The following is a 27,596-nucleotide window of genomic DNA, read 5'->3' on the forward strand; positions in this document are numbered from 1 at the left end:
AGACCCTGTTAAACTTGCATGGTGCCTTAGGAATTTCTAAAGAGATCCTACATATTTTGGAACCCAGAACCTGCTTCTAAGGAACTATTAAGTGAATGTTACACGTTTTATCTTGTTACCAGATGCATTTTGAGATGTGCTTGGAAAATGCCGTAATTTAAAAGAGGTATCTTTAAACTATGTGAATATCATAGACCTTAGTTTTGCAGGGAGAGATTTAGCATGTCACTGGTCAGGATGTTGTATGGGGAGGAAAAGCAAATCTTATGGCAGTAGTTTCTCTTTTTGTACTAGGAGGTATATTGTTCTTCAGGAGGTAAACTGACATGCTAGTTACTTTAATCATACAATGATTAGTGCAAAAGTCCCTTTAGAAGCATTTTTTACTATTTTTACAATTTAGTAAGCTAGCCTGCTAGAAAGTGGAAAAGATGCTGGAATGGAAAGACCATTTTCGTGTGTGGTGCTAATGGCAGCAGTAGCTATTTCTTACTCAAAGTTCCGCACAGCTTTGGGTTGTTCAGCACAAGACAGTGGTTTCTCTATGGTTTCACATACCAGTCTTTACCTCATCTGTTGTGGTATAGCCATAACAAATTTTAGATAGGATTTTCATAAGCTAATGAGAGAATAACATAGGGAAGCCCACAAGACTGTGAAGCTGATCCTATCTCCAGAGCCTACATCTGAAGTGATGTTTCAGTCTCAGGACACTGCTCCTGCTTTTGGATCTTTCCTCAGTTGACCTTTTTTTTTTTTTTTTTTTTTTTTTTGACCTACTCCAACTGTACTGTTCCTATGCCTGTTACACTCCAGAGAAGAGGGGAAGAACAGCACCTGGGGCATGAAATTCAGCCTTGCATTTCCCTAGGTCAGTGTGTGCAAATGGAGATTCTTCCTTAGGTGAAGAGAAAATGGTAGCAGTAGGTCACTGCTTGAAGATGCATCCTCAGTTTTGTTACTGCTGGAAGAAATAATAACATGAACTTGAGGGACTTAATTTTAGAGCTACAGGAGTTTACTAACCTGTGCTGGCCCCACCAGGGGCTTTCTGGGGAAACCATCTCTCTGCTTTACTGTCCTGTAAGTAGCTGCACTGCCTATATAGCCTCTCTACAGCCAGCTATAGTTGTTGCATGCTTGTCAGGGTGATTTAGTCTGTGCTTCTGAATTACAACCAGATACTTCAGCATGGTGTGGAGGAACTTTAGGAAGCGCACAGGAGAGAGACAAAAAATGCATGTTTTCTATAAACAAATTAAGACGCCTAGGTAAGTACTTCTGCCATGCTAGAGAGGGTAAACACCCCTAAATATCATGTTTTTAGAGTCAATGTGAATCTTGATAGCTAGCTGCACTAGGTGGTTTGAGAGCCTCTGGTGGGAGCTAGCAGGAGGGGCTGAATCTTGCATCAACAGCTTCCTCTCTTTCCTTATGTTTATTGCCACAAGCTGTGTGTGGTGATTACATTAGGAGAGGCAGCAAGAGGGCCTGCAGCTCATGAGCTTATGACCCTAAATGTTTTATTTCCCTTGCCTGAAAGCCTGGTTGCTTGGAAAAATGTGAAGGTGAGGTCTGAGGACTATTTTTGTTGTGTTGATTTAGAAAATAAAAGATTGCAAGATGAGAATCAATTAGTTCAGGGTGTTTATTTACTTCTGTCCCATGAAAAATTATTTTGATATCTCTAGTCATGGTTATTTTATAATGCTTAGCTTATATCTGCATCTGGATTTAGGCTTTTCTGTTTCCTGGTGCTCAAGAGCTATTCTGTTTATAAATAGCTGGGATCTCCTTCTGAGCTAGTATGCTCTGTCCTCTTACTGCTGTGCTGTTTTCTGTTTTGTTTTAACTGTGGTTATGAAAGGTGTATGGAAATTAAAGCTGCATGTAATTTGCCTTTTAAGTGATACTTTAGAATGTGTTTGTGTTGGCACTGAAATGATATGGACAACACGTACCCAGACATTAAAAGAGAAAATGTTGTGTTCTTCTCTAAATTCAAATGAACTGAAAAACCCATGTCCTGCTAATTAACAGTGTTGTGCTTGAATTTTCTGCTGTGGTTATGGGTCTACAAGGGTAAGTGCACCTTACAGGAAATACAGACTAAGTGGATAGAAGGTTTATTTGTTTTATTTTTTAAGTAAAATATGTTATGAAAAAGAAATTAGTTTGGGCTGCAAAGAATTTTACACTTTGTATTAAAATCAGTTTTGTATTAGGGAAAAACATGTTTTTATTTTCCTGTGAATAGTACAGTTTATTGTACGGTAGTGCAGGTGGCTACACCATCTATTTTTTAGGATGTCTGATATGCCATAACTGCTAGAGTTTTAACCTCTTGCACTGAATTAGTACTTGCAGTATGTTTACCTCAAGTTGGCTTTTTGGCCAGAGATTGGCAAATGGAAAGTTTTAAGTTGAAACAACAACACTATCTCAAAGTGTGAACCAAAGGAAAAGTTGTCCTTGAAACTATGACAATATTGTTTTCTTCAAACAGCTTTAAGGTTTCCATGCTTCAGAGAAGAAACTTAGAAATCTGGTAGGAGGTAGCTTTTTATTAAGGACGTTTGTTTCTGCTGTTTTCAGGACAATTTGTCTAACCTAAGTCAAGCTTTTTGTCTTCACTTACCACTAAAATCATATGCTTAGAATGGGGAAGAGCAGAAATCTTGGCTCCTGTTCTTACTGAGCATACTTAAATCTGAGGGAGAGTACTATGAATAAACACTATACTGTAATGCAGAACTTCAAGSCATACGGCTGGTATATGTTAATGCTGGAGTGCTTGACAGCAATTCTTATTATACTATGGCTACGTTTTGACAGCTTTTCTTAGGAGAAGCAAAATCTTAATCCAGGTAGAAAGATGATCTAGCATTATGTTTGAAGGCCTTTACCCTCCTACCCACCCACCTCTAAAATAAGTGAATATAAAGAAATGTTTGAGCGGGCATGAAAAAAAAGACGTAAAAAAAAATGACTTGCTGAAGGCTGTGCAGTAATTAAGTGGCAAGCTGGAATGAGAGTCATGATGCTATGGCTGCACTTCAGTGATTTGCACAGGAGACCATACCACTTTACACTGCGGTCTATTGCAATATGTTATCCCATTTGATGATTAGTTTTGAAACATTGGGTTGGGTTCCCTAAGCAGGTCATGAAACACTCTGTACCATACACATCTATAAAATATAAATCAGATCTTTGTTCAATGTTTGTTCAAATATTACTTTCTACTATTTGGAAGGGTTTTTTTTAGTTAGTTTAGTAAGCTGGGAAAAGCTTGTATTTGAAAGAATTTTTGTCTTCCTTCTCCTGGTAAATCAAAATGGAATAAGTGAATTTGATATCGTTCAAAGTTGAATTTTTCCCTCTCCAGTAAATATTAACAGGTGACACCTTGTTGCGCTAACTACTCCATTTCTATTGCTTCTAAGGAGAATGTGTGGATGCCTATTCTATTGTGAAGTTTAATTATCTGAGTTAAGGATTTTCTTAGTGTGAGTTTTGAGCTGCTCTCATTTTATTATCAAGTACTTCTGAAATAGAAAAGTGCTTAATGTGTTCAGTTAGCATTCAAAATAACAGTTGCATTTTGATAATGTCTGTTCATGCTCAGGTAAAACGGATATATAGCCCCCAAATAGGCTAGAAAAAAGGTAAGTTACGCTGGACAAAATATAAATATGAAGTCTTGATGGCTTTTTAGTAAATAGAAACAGCCTAATAATACTGCATATAATCTTTGATTTTCCTATCATTGATTTTGATAGGGCCAGTGGGTAAACAGAGACGTTTCTGCAAGTAAGAGACAGACTGGAGTTAAAGAAAGGTTTTAAAATCTGACAGTAAGCTGAGTTATCTCCATGTGAGCTCTCTTGAGCACTTACGCTGTGTTTTAGCTTAAAGGATAGCACTTCTTGCAGAAAATGCACCTAATTTGCTTTCCTGGGCAGTTGTTTCCTTGGACAAGCTTTTCAGAATAGAGGTATGGATGGGGGTAAAGCCAACCAGGGAAGTGTGAATAGTATCTGTTCATTGCTATCACTTGCACTGTTTTGGTAACTTTGTGCCAAGGGTCAAGACCTGAAACAAATCTCCTTGCCTTCAGAGGAAGGGCTCTTCTTGCTGCTGCTTGCCATATTAATGCCTGGCCTTGATTGGACACACTTGTCCCACAGCTTGTAAACTGTCATACTGGGACAAGATTTGTATATTAAGTGCATTTTAAAAAGCTTCTGAGCTAAGATGAATGAGCTTGGACTCAGATAAGTTTGTTAGGGGTTTGCTGGTCAGAACCTAGGGATCTTTCTGCTTCCTTCCAGAGTTTCACTGGGACCAGCACAAATGTTAGGCACCGTGCAGGACTCTAGGTATCCATAGCCCTGGTCTTGTGCCTAGATGGAATGGATAAACCATGGTATAAGATGGTTAAAATACTGGCTATGGTGACATGGTGATTTTTCCTCTTTGGTTTTTATTTGCTCTTCTTTTCCATTTCTTGTATCTGCTTTCTAACATAGCCTCTCCCACTTCTTCCAGCGGTAAAGAGGAGAGAAAATGGTGGAAAGCAGGTGATGTTGAAACAGTATTACAGACAGTAGCAGCACAGCCTCAGGAACATGTCTTGATGTGTCATATCAGCAGTTGTTTCCCTTTTTATCATACCTCTGTTTCTGTACATATGATGCAGTTGTGTCCCAGTCGTGCCTGCTTATGATGGTGTGCTCACAACATGACCTTCAGCATGCTGCAGCTGGAAAGCTGCGTGGTCCCCTAAGGGATTTTTATACAAACACTCGAGACACCCTTTGCAGGAGCAGAATGTGGAGTGACAAAGGCTAGTCTCTTTTTCAGCTGCTTTCTGCTGTTCTCAGCTCCAGCGAGCTGAAAGCCAGCAGCCCTGTGGTGACAGCTGTACCCACCAGATGGCACAAATGCTCCCTTGTGTCGCTAGCAGCAGGAGAAAAAGCCAAAAAGGCTGAAACCAATGCTTATTCAGGACTGTGTTTGTGCACAGGCTTACAGCTAATGTGCAGCACGGGGTACATGACTGATCTGGTGTGCTTTTGGTATCCTCCTTACGAGCAGGAGTTCTCAACTCCCAGTCCTTGTGCCTGTGGTCAGACACTCGTGTACATGCAGAAATACGTGAAGTAACCGAAGCTAGTGCAGGAGCGAGTAAGACCCACCAAGGGCCTTTCCCACTGTGCCCTTCAGTGATGCTGGGGCACGTCCATGGTGGTTCAGGAGCAGCGTTGCCGTGTGGGTGCAGAGCTGTGCCTGCAGCAGCAAGGCTTGGCGAGAAGCAAAAGCTTTGTCCTTGTGCAGCACGTTGCTGCTGGAGCTTTGCTCCTGGGGTGTCTCTCCACAGCTCTGTGCTCCCCTGGGCCATGTAGGAGTAGGTGTGCTGGGCCTGGCTGGTGGCAGAGAGGCGTGTCAGCGTACAGACCTTTGCTATGTGTCACAGATCCATCTTAGGGTCTAACCAAGTGGTTAAAAAAGAAAAAAGAGAGAACAAGGGTTCGTAGCCAGCCCAGGAACGCGCAGGCTTTGTGCGTTTCSCCTGCCAGGCTCTCCGACGTAAGCTGGGATGCGGCTCAGCGCTTTGGCGTCGCTGCTGCAGGAGCTCCCGCGCGCTCCGTGCTGCCGCGCTCGGTGCCCTCAGCGGTGCTGGTGGAAGTGCTTACAAAGGCCCTCGTGTAACCAGATCAACCAGTTGATCTGACTAACCTTTCTCATCTTCTTAGTTTTGGGAGGAGAGGGAAGGGATGTGCGTGTGGTTTGCTGGGGTTTTTTGTTTGTTTTTTTTAACCTAGATAGTTTTGCTGGCTGTGTTTACAGCACACAGCTCGAATCGGTTACATAAAGGCAATTTGGGGATCAAGAGTAAGTGGCAGAAGAAAATGGGAACCTCTTAAACTGGTTTAGTTGCCAGAGACATTGKAATAGGAAGCTATGATTATAGATTCATCTTTTGTGGCGAATATTTGAAATAAACCCTTACTCTCTAACTCTTTTAAGTGTGTTYATGCAACAACTGAACCCAAAGTGTATTTCTATTTATCTGCTTTTAAAAGAAAATAAGAAAAACGAAATTCACAAAAGGCACACAAGTAATGTATAGATGTGGTGATAACGTGATGATAATCATTCTACGTGCATTTGTGTATGTTTTTCATATTTAATAAGCTCCTGCCTAGAGATTTTCATCTCCAAAGTGCTGCTTAGATTTAACATTATGCTTATTTCAGGTAGATACATGAATGTCACAGGTGGGAAAACTGAGACACAGAGAATTTATTATTTGCCCAAACCAATCAACACTGTAACAAATATTTCTTAGCTGAGTAGTAACTTTTACCCTGCTATGGAAGAAGACCCTATTCTGAAAYTAACAGCTGAAGCTGGTTGCGCTGTATGGATATCCCTTCCTGGGAAGGGTGACGCTTTTCCCACGATCTTCAATTTGATGAAAAGCTTGCACCTTTCCCTCGGCCAAGATAGTGTCGTTTTGTGTGAGTGGCGTTCACTGGCTGGGAGAGAGAAGGTACCCRCTGCCCGATTCCTCTGGGGCCATGCCAGCTCGTGGCGGGCTTTCCCTGAGCGAGGRCTCCCCAAGCTAGAGGAAGGAGGGGATTCAGAGGGCCTAACCCCAGCCAAATATGAGCGTGGGAACTCTAGGGGAACTTCTGTACCCCTGCATTGAGCCCTGATGTTTAGGCTCAGGCATAGCATTGCACTGTTTCTGGCTGCTGAGCAGAGCCTGGTCTAATCCSCAAACTCTGAGACCCTTGGGGAGCTGGGCTCTGCTGGGCATGGGCTCTCGCCCTTTTCTGTGCCATGCAGTTGAACCTAGTATGCCTGGGCCTGTTTTAGTCACTTAGGAGAAATATGGGCAACAGTTTCTTCTTGTTGCTACAGCTACCTACAGTTCCCTACGGCCTGGTAGGGAAACTGTCCTGTCCTTAAACTAGGAGAGCCTGAAAGGAGAATCAAAGAGTGTGTGTGTGCGGACAGGTAGCCGCTGCTGTGAGTTCCTGCACCTGTGGTGCAATACAGGGATATTCTGGCAGAAGCTGTGCTATGGTGGAAAGGCAGAGCACCTTCGCCTGAGCACCGCGCAATGCACAYGGGGTCACGTGCTGTATGGCCAGGTTTTGGCTTTCTCCCAGGTCGTTGCTGAAGCTGGTTGTACTTGCCTGTGTAGGCATGCCCAGGAAAATCTTGAGGCATGTTGCTAGTTCTGCTTTTTAGCTGTTTGTAATATTTTTCTGCCCTATGATTGAAAGTGTCATTGCAGCATATGCAGCTGTACATGAGCTGGATTTAATTTAACTGTCTTGGATATTAATAGCTACAAAACTGTACTTTAAGCTAGACATCTAGATTTCAGTACTGTGTAATCTGCCAGGTTCCCTGGAAGATAGGCGTGTCTTTGCTGCTAACTCAGCTGATGTACTGGGTGTTTCTACATGTGCTGCAGCTGTACCTCCAACTGAGGAATAAACATTGCCTTAATCTGAGTAGGCTTTTGGAGTTTTATAACTAATATGTAGGTTATCCTAATTTCTTGAGTGAGGTAATAGTGGATTTATTCTATAAAGGTTTTTATACAGCAGTATGGAGCTCAGGTCTTGAGTATCTTTTGGTGGTGTCTACAATAATTACCGCTCAAAGAGTTAAGTGTGCCATGAAATATCTTTGAAACATGTATAGTACTGTGTTGAATCTGAAAAAGGGAAGATCAAAGAAATCTACTTTGGAGTAGAGATCATAACGTTGTGATGATCTCTGGGATCATGGAAAGGTTCATTTCACTGGCTTGGACTAACTGCTGGGAAAGTTCATCCTTGTCCTGTATTTAACCCTTGTGCAAGAAGTGTTATGTGGCTCTTAGTAGCAAAGCTGTCAGTCAYGGGCTTGATATTATTGCCAAAACTTTGCATCTTGGTAGTCAAGACTTTGAGTTTGATACACAATTCTCTGACTTAATAGAACAGAGTAGAACATGAGCTTGATGTGTTGATGATGGCCAGTGATACCAAAGAAATATTGACATTTTGACACAAGTCTAGTTATTAATATTTTTGTATCCAGGGTATAAYACTGCTGTTTTTCAGAGGGTGTTAAAGGTACAAGTAACTATTGCTTGATTATAACCTGCCAGGATAGAACGTATTTGCTTAAATAGGCAAGCAAGTCTGTTTTCCACCTGGAAATACTAGTAAATGGGAACACAGTTCCCACTGTGGGTGTGTACAACCCCAAGAAGTACTAAAATGTTCTTAAATTATAAATGAAGATGGCTTTTGTTAGATATGTGCATCGAATRAGAGACTGATCCCTCAGTTTAAAAAATTGGCTGTAATCCTTTTCTATGCCTTCAAGTTTGAACTTCGCTTTGCTCATCCCACTCTTATGTTTTTGCCTTTTGATAGTTAAATGTCATAGCCAACGTAATGAGGAGCAATGGTCCAGATAGTCTAAGAAGCCATCTGTTCCTTCTTCTTTACACTGCAAGTTTTTTCCCAATTTTTTAAGTTATTACTTATCAGACAATTGTCTAATATGAAATGTCTTGTATGGGGAAAGAAAGTACATGCAAAATGTGAAGTTGTTCTAAGTGTCAAAGAATTTGTTTATAGAAGCACTTCTGGGCCCAAATGAACATCCTTCACTCCTATATTTCAAAATTAAGTGAATGGATTAAAAAAAATCATTATTTTACAGTAAMAGCAAGATGTTTAAGGTATTTGCCTTCTGTGACAAACTATGCAAGAATCTACTGAGTAGGAAAGTGGTTGGCATGCAAACTTTTGTTACAAAAAGGATGATGCTCTAAAAATAAGAGATGTAGCCAGCATAAATCTGGTTACATCAACGTTCTCCCTGCGAAAATGCACTCTTCTCCTTCTGAGGTTGGAACCCCCAAACTCCTCACTTTATTTTTTTTGGATGTCTAACATAAACGGAAGAGAACACCTCCGAGTGATCACTGTGCTGCACACAGCACAATGTGTGCCATGGGATGGTGCAGGGGGGAAGTTAACTGAGAATACAACCTAGATTTTTATGCAGAACAGATGAATATGGAAATAGGGTATAATGGATGAAGCAGACTGTTTGCATGGTCTGTAAAACATTGAAGCAGCAGGACTTCTTTTTATTAGTGTGGAATAAGTCTAAAGGTAAAATTTAGTGCAAGAAACTCAAGCCAAGAGCCCAAGGTAGTTTTCTTAAATGAGAACAAATGACRCTACTAATTAGATAGCTTTTTTAAAAAAAGAGTACGGACGTAAAAATGACCATTAAAATGTTTTTTCTTTAAATATTTGCGTGAGTCAGTTGTTTCTTTAATGTGCTTTCCTCTGCCATYTCCATCTGATGCCATCTGTTGCCTGTTTTTATGTGTGAGATTGATTTTGAACCACTTTGGGCAATTATGCATGTACATATTCAGAATAATAGAGCAAAATAAAGTTACTGCCTTTGCTGTTGATAAAACTGTATTCTTTGTCAGTAATATTATATTTGCTTATTCAAATCTTGTCCTCTTATTAGAGTTAACAGGACTGTGGGAGAAGAARCCTTGCTAGCATTTTTCTCTTATTATGCAGCTTGTGGAATCTCAGTAGTGGTTCATCTTAATGTAAATCCTCTACTCTCAGGATTTACTATGCCACATTAGTAACTCTTTTTAGTTAAGTGTTTTAGGAAGACTGGACTATGTGCTGGAATAAACCCAATTTTTAAAATACAGGGGCTGTTGATGGGTTAAAACTAATGGGAGATGAGGTTTTCATTTAGTCTAACAGCAAACCATGGGAAGAACTAGAACTCCCTCCATCAGGTGTCCTTCCTACACCTCCCTTTTCATTTAGTCTTAYATTGTCGTGAGAAATAGTGTTAGCAGGAATGGGCATTTAAGCTGTTTTGAGGGGAACTAATGTTGTACTCAAAGAATTGTCTGTAACATTTGCTGAAAAATAGTTGAATTTTCTCACTGTGTTTATCTGCTCAGCCATATTCATTATTATTTTTTAACATCAGGGAATAGTGACCAAAAGCAGCAGTGGTCTAAAATTAAATTCTCGCTAGTCAGCTTTGTGGGTAGCAAATCAAGATCTTAATACATCTGATATGCAAAGAAAGCGAAGTYTTCAGAGTTGTGTAATTCTTTTTCTGTATCACCTAACAGAATAAAACATTTTTGGTTTGCATTACAGAAGGACAAATTTGGATAGTTTCCTTATGTAGAGAGTATGGACATCCTAAATTAATAAACYAGCTTTTCGTGTGATTGTTTTTGTAGGAGAAATGTGTCATTCAGAAATTCTTTTTGGGAAAAAAGATGACTCCCATTTTTACCAGTGCATTAACATTACTTCTTGGAGACCTTAATATGAAAAATTATTCTTTCATTTATTGCCTATGGTTATCAGTTTTCTTGCAGAACATTATTTTCTGTTTGTCAGTGGCCTCTCTAAAATAGTCTGAGTTGACTCTTCTGCTCTTCAATTTTAAGCCTTCACTTATTACTGTCTGTTTTTTCAGGTCATCTCCTCCCCTTTAAACTCTGTGACTAATTACTCAATTTTCTGTGTGCTGCTCCTTAGGCTCTTGCTCTTGATTACCAGTATTAGTGTGTCATTGAAATTGGCAGCCTGAGATGGAGTATCCTTAATGAACAGCAATCTTATTGCAGGTTTTGGTGTTTTCTTTGGGTTGGTATTGATGAAGACCTGGGAGGGTTGTCTTTCTCAATTGATACAAGTCCTCAATTGATCTCTTAGGGGATATATATAAAAAACCCTCAAACCTCTCAAACCCTAGACTCTCACAGCTTATCCATATGTTTGTCTTATTTATTGCATTTACTAGTATTCTGTTCTTTTTTTGAGAATAACAAAAAAGTGAGGTAAGCTAGAGTTTGGGTTTTTATAAAATCCTTCACCTGACCTACATGCTCTTAGGATAGAGAACAACACTAAGTTTTTTCTTGAGCTTTAAGCTAGGCTGTGGCTATTTTTGAACTGCCCCAAGCAGTTACAAGGTGATTCTGATATAAAGGCTTCTTCATATCAGAAGAAGCACTACGGGCAGACTTGCAAAAGGATGAAATGGCTAAATGACAAACCCAATAGTCAGGTTGCAGACTCAGATCAGAGGTCAATGACTGTATCTGGAAAATACTGTTGTGCCTAGAAGTTGTCATTTTGTGGGTCTGAGCAGCCACACACAGTTCTGAGCCATGTATCTCTGTTCAACAGAAAAAGAGCACCAGTCATCTCCACGTGCATGTGTCCTCAGACATTATACCCGGGTGCCTAATGGACAGTATCCTTGTCATGGCCCTGTGAAAGCCAAGACTGGTGTTGCCGAGTTACTGCAGTGGAGCTGGGTTCAATGTTAGGCAAAAGTTCATTTCCCAAAGTTTTGAGCTGTGGCCAGCTAAATTGCATGCTGTGTCTCATGCACYGGCACCTTCCTTCCAACACCAAACTACATGGCATCTTGAAAGAAAAGAAATTGGAGGAATGGTTTAAAAAAATGGTTAAATTTCTCAAATTATTTAGGGGATAATGTTGAAACCAAACAGGTCAGTTGAGATATACACCCCTGTCAGACTGACTCTAAAGGCTCARCTATTTGAGAGACAGGATATTGTAAGTGCCCAGTCACCTGGGTAAGGGTGCTGCTGTGGGATGGACATACATTAATGAGAGGCTGAAGCCTCTGAGCTGTGCTCTCTGAACTCTCTCCTGAGTGGAAAGGCATATTTGTGTGCCTAATGTCTGTCCTTTCTCATCTGCTGTATCAAACTCAACACTGAAAGCCATTTTTTGTGTGATATTCACCCTTGGAATGGAGTCAGGGTCCCTGCTTGATGCCAGTGATAGCCCTGGGTGAGGAGATGCTGAAAGGAAGGGCCYGATCCCTCTCTTTATCCTGGAGTGATTCTGCAGCTTATCCACATACCTCTTGAAGAGCCTGCTAGTTGGAGTACTAAGAGTAGCCCCACTTCCAAGGCATGCACACAGGCTGCTGACAGCAAGGACACCAACTTCTGCTTCAGCATCTGCCCCAGCGGGGTTACCTGCACAGCAGGTATGGTGTCCATACTGCCCAGTGAGCCTCCTGCAGTGGAGGGGACAGAGGCCATATTCACCCTTGAAGATACTGTGAATATGACTAAATTTGACTGAGTTGCTATTTAGAAAAGTTTTGTTTTTTAGAAAAGTTGTTGTTTTTTCAGTTTGGACCAAGGCCCTGTTAGGTTTYGTGGCCATTTGCATATGTGCTTCCAGGCTTTTCACTTAAACTCAAGCTACCCTCTCTTGAATTGTTCCTTGTCTACAATGTGAATTGCTTGAATGGAAAACCATAGACTGGTTCAAAGCATTCATGTTTTCCAGCTCCCTGTTTAGAATTTGTCACAGTCACCAAGCCTGAGCTGATTTCACTGCATTTAAAAGAAGGGTTAACATTTAGGTTGCATATCACAGAGAAATATGATATATCTGRCTTTTCCCCCAAGACCTTGGTGCCAGAGCTATGCACAGCAAGCAGGCAGAGAGGCCAAGGATGTAATTCACAGTCATTGCATTGCATAAAAAGGAGTTAGCTAGAAAGCACAGAAAAATGCATTATGCTGGAAGAACAAATGGAGAAAGGGTTCSTTCCTGACAAAGCCTTTTTCTGAAATTATGGCAAAGGAGGAACGGTGTCATTCCTACACATGGTTGTTTCCACTTGAAGTGAGACAAATAACTGCTTMTTTGGAAACTTTCACTTACTTTTGCAATAGATGACATTTCCACATTTCTCCTTTTTCTTATGAGCCTTTTTGAAGGAGCCACTGGTGAACACAACTGAAGCAAACACAGCCTGGTACCATCATGTAACAAACCCCAGGGCCACCTGATGGCTATTGCTGGATGTAATTCATTTACCTTGAAGAGGAGAGAGAGACAGACGTAGGCAGAAACACAACAAAAACTCTGAAATAGACAGTCATTTTCCTGGAGTCTCATGGAAAAAGGGAAAACCCAGCAGCAACCCTTTTCTCTTTGAACTTAATACAATGTTGGCATGAATACAGATTCTTTGCTTTAAATAAGAAACAAGAGGTCAAAATTAAGCTGTTATTGCATTAAAGGCCTGCATAGTTGACAATTTATTTATTAATAAGTGGTATTTATTTTAATTATGACCTAAGTCCTGACTGTCTGCRCCACATTACTAATTACTATTCTGGTTTATAGCTGCAGTAAATTTTGCAAAGGAATTTTAATTAAAAAAGATGTTTGAACAGTGAGTAAGTTTGTTTGCTTGTTATTTCAGATAATTAACATTGCAAAGCATTCTGATGATGTTTATTAGTTTATTATTTTAGAAAGATGGTACCACTGAAACTCCTGTGTTTCAGCTTATATTGTGTAAAGTCAAGATAATAATAATACTTCACACTAAGGACAGAGTTGACAGTGGTAGCAATATACGTGATTTATGATAAAATGGATGATGAGCTCTTCCTGGTCATTCAAGACTTKGCACATCTGCAAAATGCAAGATGTTTTGAATTTTACTTAAAGTTTTTTTTGCAAGAGAAGCCAACTGATCAGCTGGAGTTACTGYTGTGTGAAAAAATTACAAGAACCAACTTTTAGAAGGATGTTGAGGAATGTTGATAAAGTGTTTCATCACGCAATAGAAGACAGATAATTGCAAACTACCTCCAGCCAAAGCAAGATGAGCTTCCTCCAAAAGATGTGGAACAAGGATCAAAGTCAGGGGAATTTTGCTTCGTCTGACTTCTCTTATTTTTGTTCCCTGAAATATGCTGAAAAAGTGTGAACCTGGGAGGCTTTCACCCCTATATCTCTGAAAAGTTTTATGTTGTGACTTGATTGAGCAAAGAGAATGATGATGAATGGCAATCAAAGAATGTGAGAGTAATCAAATTATTGYGCATGAATACATCTTTAAAGATAGAATGAAAAACATTTATGTTCCTTGCTTGGTGGTAAATTCATATTTTCCCTACCTGAAGGGAGAGGCAACCAAAAGYGAGGAAACAAGGATGAATTTTTTAATGGAAATGTGGTTGTATGTCCTCTGCTCATTTAAGTGAAGCTAAATGCACTCTAGGGAATAAAATATTAGAATGCTAACTATATTGGATGTTAACCAGAAAATCCTCTTTTCTTTGCTTTGTAATATCCCATGTAGAAATAACTAATGCAATGAGGAGAATTAAACAGTCTAGGAATATTCATCATCCCTGCATTCACTAATTATTTCTCTCTTTTTCTTTCTGTCTTTCCCCTCTCCAGGGTTGTTTCTGCTTTATTCGTTTCCCAGGTGACATCCGTGAATTCGGCAATGACAGCTGCAAGGCCAGCTTGCTCAGCAGCCGCAGTCACAGTCTACTGCCTGAATTCCTCCATGGAATGGTTGTCTATGTCTTCCTGTATGCCTGTCTCCTTCTAAAAGACTGACATAGTAAGTGATAGGTACATTGGTGCTCTGGACATGGGGAAATGAATGTCTTTCTGGGATGTGTTGGTGGTCCTCTTCTTAGTTTTATGCTTAGAGACTGCAGTCTTGCTGCCATTTAATGGGTTTGATCTGCTCCCGGTGTCAATGGCTGCTCAGCTACTCCTTCTGCCTTGGTATGGGGAATATTCCAAATATTGTAAATAAGATGGTATTATTTACAAGAATTATACAAAGCTGCTTTGGCCAGCTAAACTGTGTAGGAGGTCGTTTTGGGCTTRGTAGAGTAGTTGTTGGATGGCTCCAGCAGCCTGCATACAACTCTGTAGAAAATAGAAATTTAAATACCAAACAGGGCATCTGTAGAAAATGGAAGGTTAAATGCCAAGCAGGGCAGTGGTGACAGATGCACACCTTCTAGAGAATGAAAAATGAGTGGGAAGTGAACTGATAGCATGTGGAAGGGCTGAAAGGCTCAAACACAAAAGYGTTTGAGGCATGGCCATACCGCAGGTGCAGGGACACCCAGGTTGGCTGTGCGTGAGGTATTTCCAAAGCCGTGGGGCGGTGCAATACAAAGACTCCCAGGCTGGGTGGGGTTTGGTGCTAGGAAGACCTTTCTGGCCCTGCACCTGCACAGTGCTCTTGCCCTGCGGTCAGACAAGAGATAATATCTCTGCAAGGCACCGCCGGCCTCTGGCTGTACGCGCTCAGGTTGGCCACTGCTCTAGGTGCTCTGCAGAGCTCTRCACTGTGGTACGGACGGGCGTGAGGGGTTAACAGCAGGACAGGAGTAACTGGGAAGGCTCTCTGAGCATTTTGGCAACAGAACCAGGGAGGTCCTGCAGCACAAACAGAGCCTGCTGTTGTGCAACGTTCACTGGTGTACCTGAAAAGACGACCTTTTGATTAATGTGCCAGTCAGGGCTTGGGTGACCTGGTTTCGTTCCCAGCTCAACTGATCAGTTCTTGCATAACCTTGAGCAGGTCACGGTCTCTTTGTGCCTTACTGCACTCTTTTCAGAGCATACAAATTGCCTGTGTTACTACCCCAGTTCATCTGATCCATTTTGATTTGTTGTTGACCTGTTTGCTGAAGCTAGTGCCATCTCCTGTGTTTCTGGGTTATGCACCAAGCTCAATGAAATCAGTTGTCRTTGGGGCACTGGGTCTTGCTCTCCTTTTAATGCTCCTGTCATCAGGATGGGCTGCAGACTCCAGCAAAATATCTGAGGCAGGTATTTTGGAGTTGTTTACGTTCAGCTGAGAAATAAAACTTTCTCCTGATAGTACCTTTCCTCTTCATCTTTAAAATAAGAAGAAATCAGATTAACTTGATCAGAACTAGTCACATAAGAAAATACTTAGGTAAATGAAGTATGCTACATCTGCAGTTTCAGGCTTCTTGGAGGTTGCTACCTGCAGGCTGTGCCTTTGTCAACAAAGAAGCTCAGAGCAGTTTTACTGAAGGTTTATTTTTCTTATGCAGTTAAGAATTGCACGTGCTGTCTGAAGTCCCTTAAAATTGGGGGTGCTGGCCTGAAATACAGGGACATAAAGAAATTGTTGCCTGAATTACATAGTGCTGCAAAATGAGGATGAGGCTGTGGGACACAACCTACAGTTTCCCCCTTTTTCGTGTTTATTAGACTTCTGGAGGATGAGGGAGATTCAAAATTCAGTGAGCAGGGGCATTACTTATTTATGTAAGTAGGGAGCTACACAACCTTTAAATTAGACTTTCTCTAGTAGACTCTTTTTCCTTGGTTGAAAGAAGAACCAGAATTTAATAGAAACTGCTCAGTTCTATGTTTTGTGAGGAAAATAGATTAGATATTGAGAACTAAGGGAAATTCTCAAAGATCAAAGAATGTGATCCATAGCTTACCTGGAGGAAAAAAAAGACTGTTTCAAAGGAATACAATAAATAGACTTACCCATAATTCTTCTTGCTAGAACTGGAAATCTTCAGATGTGTTGAGGGATTTAGTATTCTAACTTGTTCTAGATGCCAATTTCTCCTGAGGGCACTCCGAGATACTTTCATAGCAACAGTTCATAAAATGCTACAAGAAAGTACTGTGTAGACCCAGTCCAGYTTTCCTTTGTGATCTTTCCTGCAGACTGTTTATTTTTTTTATTTCCTTGGAGGCTGTCTTCCTAGATGACTTTATTGAGTAAATTTTTATGGTTTCCTGGGCTGGAGGCAGACAAATACAGCAACTGCCGGCAGACTCTTTCACAACAAATAATGAGCTTTACCAGCTGCAAAAGGGATCCCTTGAGGATGTGTAAATGATGACCCTTCCCAGAGCACCTGAGGGCAAGCTTTCTGTGTTTTTTTTTTCTTTGACATTTCTGCTTTTACCCTTGTTGAAGGAGACATTTTTCCTTTGAATTAATTTCAGAAAGTACTGGCCTGCCCTGAAATCCCAGTCCAGTACTAAAATGTATGGATTTGATGTTACACAGAGAAGAAAACCATGTTGCATGGCCACTGATCTGGAGTTGATATAAAGAAAATGCACTGTAATTTAATACGTAYGTGGGGGAGAGGGTGGGCATGTAGAAGGAGAAAACCCCAGGTGTGGTTTTCCTTCACAAGAAGCCTCTCAGCCCAGCYTAGAGAACACAAGAGTATGTCCAGTCTTCACTGTTCCTCTTAGGACCTGGATGGATATACCCCTCTGTTGCAGGAACTGAGCTTTTTTGTTTTGTGTTTTTGTTTGTTTGTTTGTTTAAATATGGATTGATAGTATGTTACAAGTCAGGATTTGGTAYATGGCTATGGAGCAGCTCTTCCTAGATGAAGGTGGACTATATCAGCCTCATTCTTATTATTTTAGGAAAAAATCTCTGATAAATGGAAGATATATTTTTGTTTGTTTGTTTTTTCTTTAAGATAACCTTTTTGGTGTCCAAGTGTTTTTGTGTGTGATCAGTGAAGCAGCTTGTCTTGYATTCTGAGGCTTTTGCTGTTCCCCAGCTGCAAGTGGTGTGTTTGTATGTGGTTTTCAAGTCTGGAGCAATATTAGTAAATTTTTTTGGTTGAAACTCATAGTATTAAAGAAGAGGCTTCTAAAAAATATTTCATCAGTGACCTACTAGATTTCTGCAGAAGGCGTGGAAATCCTATGCCAGCTGTCATCAAAGCCTTCTCCTTCCTGGATGGAATAGGTAATAGCTGTATTCCTTAGAACTCGGCATCCTAGTAAATKAGTGGCTTCAGTGTCTTCATATAATGACACTTCAGAGGTCATCTCTTATTAGAAGTGCATTTTGACTTGTAGAATATATTAAATTTTGTTGATAAACTCCATCAACCAACTGCTGAAGCTCTGCACTGGTTGCATTACATGAATATTATAATTTCCTTCTACCAATCTTTGGATAAATAAYTCCTTAAAATTAAAAGTGCCTTAAAAGTATTTCCTGTCTTTTTTGACAGTTAAATCAGTCAAATATAGAAGGCTCCTGACAGACCCAGAGACGATCCATTCTGTTGGAGCTCAGCTAGTTTATCGTCCAAACCATAGTCAAGTTCTTTTCAAAATCAGGTTCTCTCATAGTGAAATACAGTAGGGTTATTCATCTTTTGTTAAGACAGCACAGTTCAGGTGACAACATGGGAAAAACTATAGGACCATGGATAAACTGTGTAACAGATTCTTCGCAGAACATCCTGCGCTGCCAAATGGCAAAGCATGCAGTGACCTACAGCTGCAGYTGTCCATGACTCGAGCTCCGCAGCTCGCTGAATCAGTCAGGTGGACTTTTGGGTGTGCCTCATTTATAAAGTTTTCCCCTTTACCCTCTGGGTGATAAAAAGGATCTCCATGTCAAAAAGCAGGCAGGCAGGTTCTGCTTCATAGAGCTAGCAGACTTGCTAACTAGCCTGGGTGACTGTGCTGTCTATTCCCAGTTGACTAAGCTTTGTTAAGAAAATGAATAAGCACTTAAAACAGTGAGAGAATATGTCCCCGTGTTAACTGTTTCCTAATGCTGCTGATGGAGGTTAGAAGCATTGTAAACAATACTGTTATACTAGTTATCTTTTAGAAAAAGTTAGTATTATTGTTCCTTATTTCTAAGTTTTGTAATCCTTTTAATGAGGCTTAGAGCTTTTGCAGAAGTAAATTTGATCACACTTTGTAAGGTGGGTTTTCCATGATCACAGAAAATATTGAGTGGGGTGGGAAAAATGGATACAGGAAAATACCTATCTTCAAAAGAAACCTGATCCAGGAGCAAATTGAAACCTCTCCTCCAAGCAACAACTTTAAAGAATTCCTCTACATAAACGGGAAGCAGAGTTTTGTTTTGTTTGTTTGTTTTTCTTCTAGATAAAGGGTTAAAAAGATTGTGTTTTCTGGGATATGATTATTTTTTATTATTTTTTATTATTATTATTTATTTTTTAATTTTTTAGCACAAAGCTACAGTGCTTTACAATGTGCTCTTTCATTTAACAAAGTGGGACATGCTGGTGGTGGGGGCTTGGCTGTGTGGTAATGATCATTATGGCTGTGATCAGCATGGACAGTGAACAATGCATGACGTGCTGCTCTGTGATCTTTACTGTATGTGGGTCAAAGCCCTTGTTTTGTCTTTTTTAGCTAATGCTGTCTGAGCTTATTCATGCTTGATTACTCTTCTTGGTTTTGACCCTTAGCCTTGAAAAATAACTAAAAAAAGAAAAAACCCTCCAGCAAATCACTGATAAAAAGCAAATCATCAATAAAATGCAATCTCCTTTTAAAAAAAGGAAAAATCTATTGGGAGCCAAGTCTGCGTATGTGACCTTGGGCAATTATCAGTCCATGTTTCTTGAGTGGCTGTCAGTTGTGTTCCTTTCATATCAGACAGCACTAGGCCGCAAGCAGAAACAGTTCGGAGGTGTTTTCCATCRCTTGTGGACTTACCTGTCCTTTTAATGAAATATTCTAGCTTCTTTATTTTGAGATACAAGGGAGAGAAATAGCCTCCCATGTTTGGCACGCACTATGGGCGCACATATGGGGCTGGCCCAGTGGAGATGCATGAGCATCTCTGTCTCCTGTCTGAAGACATTCAAGGGAAATAAGTAGGTATCTTATCTCAGCAATGTATATGAGCGTGTATGTGTTTGCGTATTTGAGTATGTGTAGCCCTCAGACCACYCTGAGATCCTTACTTCCCAGAAGTACTGGCTGGCTGTGTTTTCTCCTTCTGCACGAGCTCTGCTGACGGCTGCAACCCTGTCTCCACCAGCTGCAATGGTCAGCCTGCCTTTCATGGCAATGAGATCTCCCTGGACTGACACAGTGTTACATAGTGGGGAAAGCTTGTTTTGAATGAGACAGTTTAGGTGGTCCAAGTCAGTCAGCCATGTTAGCATGATGCTTTGGGGCTGCTTTAACCTACTTCTAGTATCTGAGCTCTATCAGAGCCTGCCTGGCTATCTTTGTGCTGGATTGCTTCCTGCTATGTGGACTTGCTTTGTGTTGGTAGGTGCAAGATAGTTAAGTCAGAGAGCAGTAAGAGATGCTTCTTCCCACAGGACTGTTCATGCGGGAGAGTAACCTGAACCAAAACTGCAAATCTGAGCATGCTTCAGCTACATGTTTTATACGGGCCATGTGGTGTCTGGTCCCTGTGACTGCAGCTGGTGCTGCCATACATGGGATGCCCCTTTGGGTACTAGCTCCACAGAGTGAGCCTTGGCAAAACAGTGTGGATGCACAGTGCTGTAATACTCTGGGGTGCTCTGGGGTCACAAAAGGCCACCTGATGGCATCTACCATTGCCTTGTCTATTTGCTACCACTCCAGGACATCCCCACCTGCCTCAGAAAGCAGACTTCAATCCTCCCTCAATTTGCCTTGCCTTGCACTTCCAGGTATGATCCTTTGCTAAATTATTTTTCCCTCATAGCTAGTCTTTTGTGACTGTGTAGTGTCATTATTTAGCTTGTCACAGGAGTGTCATGTGAAGGAAGACGGTCACTGGAATAAAGTGAATGTATGTCTCCTGTATTCTAACTGTAGTAACTGTAACAGAAAGGGTTCGTGTGTGTAAGCAGTAACCAGAATAAACTAAGACTGGATGAGGGTAGGAATGAGCACAGAGAATAAAACTTGCTGAAAACTGAAACAAGGCTGCAATGTCTGAACGYTAGCCAGTGCTGTATCCCCTAGAAAATGCTGTCTTTTCTGAGTCTTTTTTGTAAGTTTGTGACACTGAGATATCATCTGTCTTGTTATCTTATGCCTTATCTTCTGTCTCCCCCCCCTGTTCCAACAGCATAAGCTACCTTTTCTTTCAAAGATGATCTAATAAAACTGTTTTAGATTGGTCTCAGCTTATACTTACCTTTGCAATCTTCCGCTTCTATTTCAAATCCAAAGAAGGGCTTGTTTACACCTTTGAGCTTTACCRGTTATTCTCCTAAGAGATATTACCACTATAATACTTTTCTGGGAGCTGTATTCTCTAAATTCAGTTGGGAYTGAGATTTTCTTTTTCTCTTCTTTTCGATCACAGCTCTAGTAGGGCTTTCATTTGAGCGATGTACACTGRAAATGAAAGAAAGAAATCGAGCACAAMCCACTGCAGACCATTTAACTCTATCAGCAGTTTGAAATGACAAGGCCACAACCCTTTCAGTTCCTGTGCYCAGTGCTTGGTAGCTCTGCTTTGACAACCTGAATAATCATTACAGGCCTTGGAAGTTATTAAAAAAAAATCCCTTGTAAGTAAAGTCACTTTGGTCTGATGTATTAAGCAATGACTTCTCACTCTAAGGGTTGCAGTGATGGTGGGGAGTAAAATATAAAATAGATGAGAGAATAACTTTGTGTGTATGTGTATGAATACGTTTGTTTATTAAGAAGGAAGAGAAAACTGACAGAGAAGATGGGTTTTCATTCTTCACGGTGTAGCTGAAGTATGTATCGTGTATTATTTGGTGCTTGGGGAGAATAGCAACAACGGTAGTTGTTCTAGGACCTTGGTGGCAAATGGAGCCCAGGGCTCTGCGCTTGCCACCATTTCAGCCTGTGGGCCCATAACTGACCAGGCTTCTGGAAAGTGCAGCCAGTAGCTAAAATCATCACAGATTAGCTCTAGCTAAGCTGATCAGCCTACAGCCTGCTATTTCCTGAGGTGGTTAAGATTACATCTGCACAAATCTGAGCATTAGGCCAGCRCTGATCTGGAAGCTGTCTACACATTGGCACAGCGTTTCGTCTGATCCAGCGAGCTCCTCCGAGGGGACTGCTTCTGATGCAGAGCACTGCACTGCACTGATTATATGGCTTCTGGACCAGAGCTGGTTTACGTTTGGCTACTCAGCAAACAGTACAGAGGAATTCAGAACTRTCCGGGCTTTTTGGAGTAGAGGGGCATGTCCTAGGGCTCTAACTGTATAGGACACTGCTCTTTCACTTTAAGCCTTACTCTCTCATCTAGTTTAAGATAAAACTTCCTTTTGGAACAGACTAGTTGCAAGTTCCACTAGCTGTGCACCCTCTGCTCTCTCGCCTTTCTATGTTCTGTTTAAGAAATTACAGTATACTAAATGCTACACTAGCACAAGGTCTCCTAAGCAATGCTTGGCTCTTGGCTGTATCCAGGTGGTACATGGATTGGGAGGCAGCTCTTGGTAAGAGCCATGTTTCTGGTCTTGGTTTTGAGGAATCCACAGGGCTCTTCTTAATTCCTGTTTTATAACCTTTCTCCTTCCCCAAAGTGGCTCAGCTCCAGAAGGGCTGACTGGGTACAATCTGCCATTCAGGCTGCCTGTGATAGTAAGAGCTGCTAAATAGGTGCATGAGGCTTTTGACAAACTGCATATATTAAACTGCAGGGTACAAAACCTGCATTGTTGGCTTTAAATCGTGACGTGGTGATCTGGTACGTGACTGGCTGTGGCCCTGGGGAGTCAGTGTGCTGGACGGATCCTCTGCCTTGGATAAAGACCAGACGCCAATGGCAAATGCAGCTTCTCATTGTCCTTGGGGAAAGCTTCCCTGCAGCTTTGAAGCATCTGCTGGTCATATCTAGTTAAAACTGGGTTCTTCTAGGCTGACTGCCCTGTGTGCATGTTCAAACACAAATCTGTATCTTCTCCCTGTTGCTTTTTCACTTTCTTAAGGTTGAGCAAACTACAAAGATGCAGTTTACAGCTTGTGAATTTTCCTTTGCCACTGAAGTGCAGCTACCTCTGAAAAGTTCATATGTACAACCAAAGTGCGATAGTGGAGGAGGAGTGTTGCTTTCTTTTGATTTCATATTTGTAAGCTTCTGCTGCATTCRGAAATGCTTGTGAACGGTACCCAGAACTTTGAAGAGACACTGACTCTGGGAGATTTTTAATATGGAAATCTTGTTTGCTAATATATTTAGAGGAGATGTGAAGCATAACTTTAAATTGAGATTATAGGAGACAAATCTAACAGCAAATGCTTGAGGGAGAATTTTGATGGGATGGAATAACCTCCATCCTCTTGTAKATGAGATAGTCAAATGGCTAGAAGAAGACAACTCTTCTGCTTTACACTTTTATTTTAAAGCTCCAGCTCTTGTAGTATCTTCTCCTCTCTTCAGTGTATTATCGGAGGGAACAATTTTGTCTTTTCAATTAATGGTTTTGTAAAGGATATTTTTCTTGACTGTTTCTTACCTTGCTTCAGAAAATTCCACACCATTTAACTCAATAGCATGTTTTTCTTCTCTTAGCAAATTCTCATTGTGGTGGAATCTTTGTGAAATGATGTTTGTGGAAGAATGGCTCGTGCAGAGGAAGAGACTCCACAAGATCTAAATATTAAGTTAGTGCAATAYTGCTTGTGACATATGCAGCAAAGTATGGCTTTGTGTATGTAAAAGTGATAATCACTCCATGAGGAAGTATTGTTTCCTGAGGAGAAATCTCCCATGRTTTTGTATTCCATATAGTCAAAAGACAGCCCTTTCAGTATTATATATAATCACTTTTTGCAAAGGTACAATAATATCATTCACACACTTAAAGCCTAGTAGTGTTACGATCRTCCTCTCTGACCACTGTAATGGAGGCACCAGTTTTATATAGTAATTTCTGTTTTGGGCTCATAGCTTCTGGCTGCACTGGACAACGGCCAGTGCAGCACCATGAGAGGTCTTGAACCAGTAGCAGCAACACCTGGTGGCTGTAGTGTTGCTTTCTGCTTGTCACTCCCATTTGAGTGCTGCAAATATAACACAGTGTTTGCAGGAGCACTTTGGAATCACCATTGCTGAATTGCATTGGGTGTTTGGCTTCCTCGCTTTGCCCAGAAGGGAAGCTGGCAGAGAGGCACAGAAGTGCAGCCTCGGTGTGTTATTAGACTTGAGATTAAAAGGATGGGTGTGCATTTTGCCTCTCTTTCATGGTCAATCCATGGGCTGAAGCCAGCTCCTCAAACAGAGCAGTACCATGCTGGGAGGTTGGCCAGTTTCTTGTCAGAAGTGATTAAAGATGAGCTGAGTGACCTGCTCCTTTGTCACTAACGAGGGGATATCTAGAGAACATCCTCTTCCAAAACACATCAAATGGATGGCAGGTCTTCTGCAGAATTTGCTCAAATTCTCAGCTAGGTGATTTCTGTGACGACCCTTCTCCCTCCCGCTCTATGCACAGGATGTGCTTTGGTGCCTTGGCCTTTAACTGATGTGGCACAGCGGTAGTCCCTGGGGCMTGTCATGGGGCACGGCTCAGTGCTCAGGGCATGGCGTGGAGCAGGTCAACTCTGCTCCTGGGTTTTGCCTGCTCACCCTCAAAGGGCACAGGAGGCCCCAGGCTGCAAACAGGCAAGGAGCACATGCAAATTGCCCTGGGGRCTGCAGCAAGGAAGTGTTAAATAATGTCTGCAAGCCCTTCAGTAGGGCTGTTTGATCTGCCCTGTGTTAAAGTCTCTTCTGAACATAGGTGGTAAAAGCACTGGTGTATGACTGGATATCAAGTAGCACACATTCAGTAGATTTGTAGAAAAAACTCAGCTCTCTTGAACACATTGAGGTATTACTGCTTATGAGTTGCTGCAGCCGTGTACAACTTCTAGGACAAATAGGACAAATTCCTACTTGTCTGAGTAGGAGTCTGAGCTAATCCRGTGGCTGTATTTGCTTGGTTGGTACTGTGCAGGGCTGCTTTGCTTCTCGACTTTGCGATGAGTAAGTAGACGCTGCAGACAGAACTTGTTTTGGTAGAATGTTTATTCTAACTCTTCCCTCAGCTATTGATTTTAAAACTTTACCATTAATTGCTGCTATCTGATTCTGTATCCATCTGTGGTTACGGCAGGGCACTTGAAACATTTAACTGGAGCAGACTCATACTGAGAGAGTAGGTTTGCTAAATGATAGAATAATGACAGATTTCAGCACAGAGGGAACAGCAGGTCACTTCCTGTTACCAGCATCACAGGATTTTTCCAGGCAAAGTACACAAGATAGTGGCTCTGCAGTGGAGATGTATATGACCTTGATTTGACCTCAGGCACTAGGAATTCAGATGTTTCCTATTTCTCAGAATACAAGCATTAGTAGCAACAAATTAAAAGGGTGGAAAATGTCTTTMATGTCAAGGGCCCTTGGAGACCCTCACTGTCACTTGATGACCTTAAGAAATGCCTGGACACCTTTTTAAGCACAGTSTAGACTTGAAAAAGGAAAAATAATTGCAGGATTGATAAAAGAGTGCTGTACGGTTTTGTGACTGGGTGGTCTCTACCTTGCAGAAAGAAAAGCTTTGTGCACTGATCAAAAGATTATCTTGTTCTCCGTTCGCATTTTCCTTGATTTCTGTCTGCAGTATCCTCTAACCCTTCTTTTTGAGTTTCTTGGGAGGCAAATTGAATGAATTATGTTACTCTTTGCCCTCTAGCTAACTTTTAATTGCCCTAATTGCTACTAGGGGGCCAGCAGAGAAAGTYTGAAAACTGCAAAGAAAGGAGAGGAAAGATTAAAAAATGCTCTTCCAAGGCTGGGGTGTCTTGGGGGAGAACCTGCTGGATAAAGCAAACTGTGCTTTTCACTTATGATGACAGTGCTATTTTCTATTGACTTCTGCTTATTTCGGGACATGACAGGAACACAAGTAATCATTATTACCTAGRAAAGAGAAACACCGTGCCTGAGAAAGCCAGACCTGCTCCTGAAGAGGGCCTCCTGCACTGCAAGATAGGTCTGAATATATATCCTTAGAATATTTTTATATTTCTGACAACAGAACAACTTCTGATGCCATAGTCTTGTCTTTCCTTGTGGGAACTGGATTGGTGGTTTCTTTCCTGACTCAACATGCTTAATRCAACTTGCTTTTCAACATTTCTTTAAGCCGTGCTACCTTCTTGGTATATTGCAGCAGCTGGAGTTCACATCTCTAAGGCTGGATTTGTTTATATTCTTACCTGAAAAGAAAAAAARAAAAAAAAAAAAAAAAAAAAAAGAAGAAGAAGAAAACCTATAATTCCTTCCCCTAGTACACATTTCAGATCACTGAACATAAAAATTTAAAATTCACTTGCTTTGAATCCAAAACTAGTAGAGATGGTGGAGCAGAGATTGTGGTGGAAGAGAAAAGGGAGAAGTGAAATTAGCCAGAAATTGWTAGCAGCATGTTAAAAATATTATTAGTGACTTCAACTGAACCCTCCACCTCAGAGTTCACTAGATCTAGATATTAATCAGGGATGCATTTTTCTGGTATAATAATAGGTTGAAATTGTAATAACACTTGATCTTTCTAAATTATTCGAGACATTTTTTAGCACTTCATTCACCTCAGTTTCAAACATGGATCATGTTAAAATATAGCATTCTATTTCAGTAATGCAAGAAGTGGAATATTTTTTATTTACTGTTGTAGATAAGTACCTATTAAGGATTTTTCAGAATAAAAATAAATGGAAATGAAGAATGATTGCAAGATGTGGGCATTTGAAAAATCTATAGCTGGTAATTTATTCCATTAAACTTTTGGTAGCTCATATAAAGAGAAAGGAAAAAAAATCTGGATGTAATGATATCTCTATGCAGCCATTATAAGGATGGAGCCTACAAGTATTATTAGTAATTTTCTACCAGACATGTAGTGAACAAATTAAACCTTTGCTCATCCTTATAATTGTCAGTTGTTGTCATTCGATGGCTACTGCAATTTGAGGTTACTGATGAAATATAAACCAGTTCAAATCTATTAATTTTCTGTTTAATTAATTCTGCCTTGATGCATCTCTGCAGGAGCTTATGTATAGTCTGGCCAATGTTTATTAAATATATAGGAAATTAAGATTAAAACCTGCCATATACTTTTTAATGGCCTTTTGGTGTAACTGAATCTAGGCAGATAACCAGGAGGGCAAACTGTTTACTCCTACCTGAGAAAAGGAAACTGCAGGAGTTTTAGTGCACAAAGCATTTTATGTTAAGAGTATCAGACGTCGGGATATGAACAGCTCTTCTTCCCCATGCAATATTTTCACAAGAACAAAGCACTCTAWGTTCTTTGAAAGGTGAAGATGCTGTGAGGTTTTTTCATATTTGATTAGAACTCAGCATTATTTTCTATCCTAAAGAGACAAAATTCTGATTTTATAAGAATGCTATTTTTTAAAGCTGTCTGTTTTTAACAAAGGTACTCTAGATAAGATTATAATATACTACCCTCTGGAGTATATTTTGTTTGAATGATAGATGTGGATAGAAATATGATGCAGTAGGAGAATATTGCACACTGAGAAGAGTAAGGCACAGGAGAAAGTTATAATGAGGCAGTTGTGCATGCTGGAGTGTCTAATTATTCTGTTTGAATGCAACTAATACTCCTATTAGTATATAGGAGGCAGCATAGTGGTGGAGTCTGCCTGATGGTTATTGATTTTAATAAAATCAGGATMATGTATTGTCTTCAGGAAAATATTATCCTAAGTTTTTTTCCTGTGAAGAGTTAAAGAATTAAGATAATATGACTCTAGGGCTTTTACTTTAACTTACTTTAACTACCTCAAGCCAGCTTTCCATTTAACTCTCAGTATCTGTAGAATTTTTATTTTGTTTCTTTCTGTCATCATCAAACTACTCAA

At 40.7% G+C, this 27,596-nt stretch overlaps 1 long non-coding RNA gene across 1 annotated transcript in view; it reads left to right on the forward strand.

Annotated features, from left to right (window-relative positions):
• The first annotated feature begins 14,503 nt into the window (after nt 1-14,503).
• The window catches only part of LOC146600032 (uncharacterized), a 118,722-nt gene continuing 105,629 nt past the window's right edge, over nt 14,504-27,596 (forward strand). Inside the window, exon 1 of the long non-coding RNA XR_014898382.1 lies at nt 14,504-14,517. This is a non-coding gene — a long non-coding RNA (uncharacterized LOC146600032). The remainder of the gene's footprint in view (nt 14,518-27,596) is intronic.

This window comes from Rhea americana, unplaced genomic scaffold (assembly GCF_003343005.1).
Source record: "Rhea americana isolate MKP2758 unplaced genomic scaffold, rheAme1 scaffold_13, whole genome shotgun sequence".
Classification (NCBI taxonomy): domain Eukaryota; kingdom Metazoa; phylum Chordata; class Aves; order Rheiformes; family Rheidae; genus Rhea; species Rhea americana.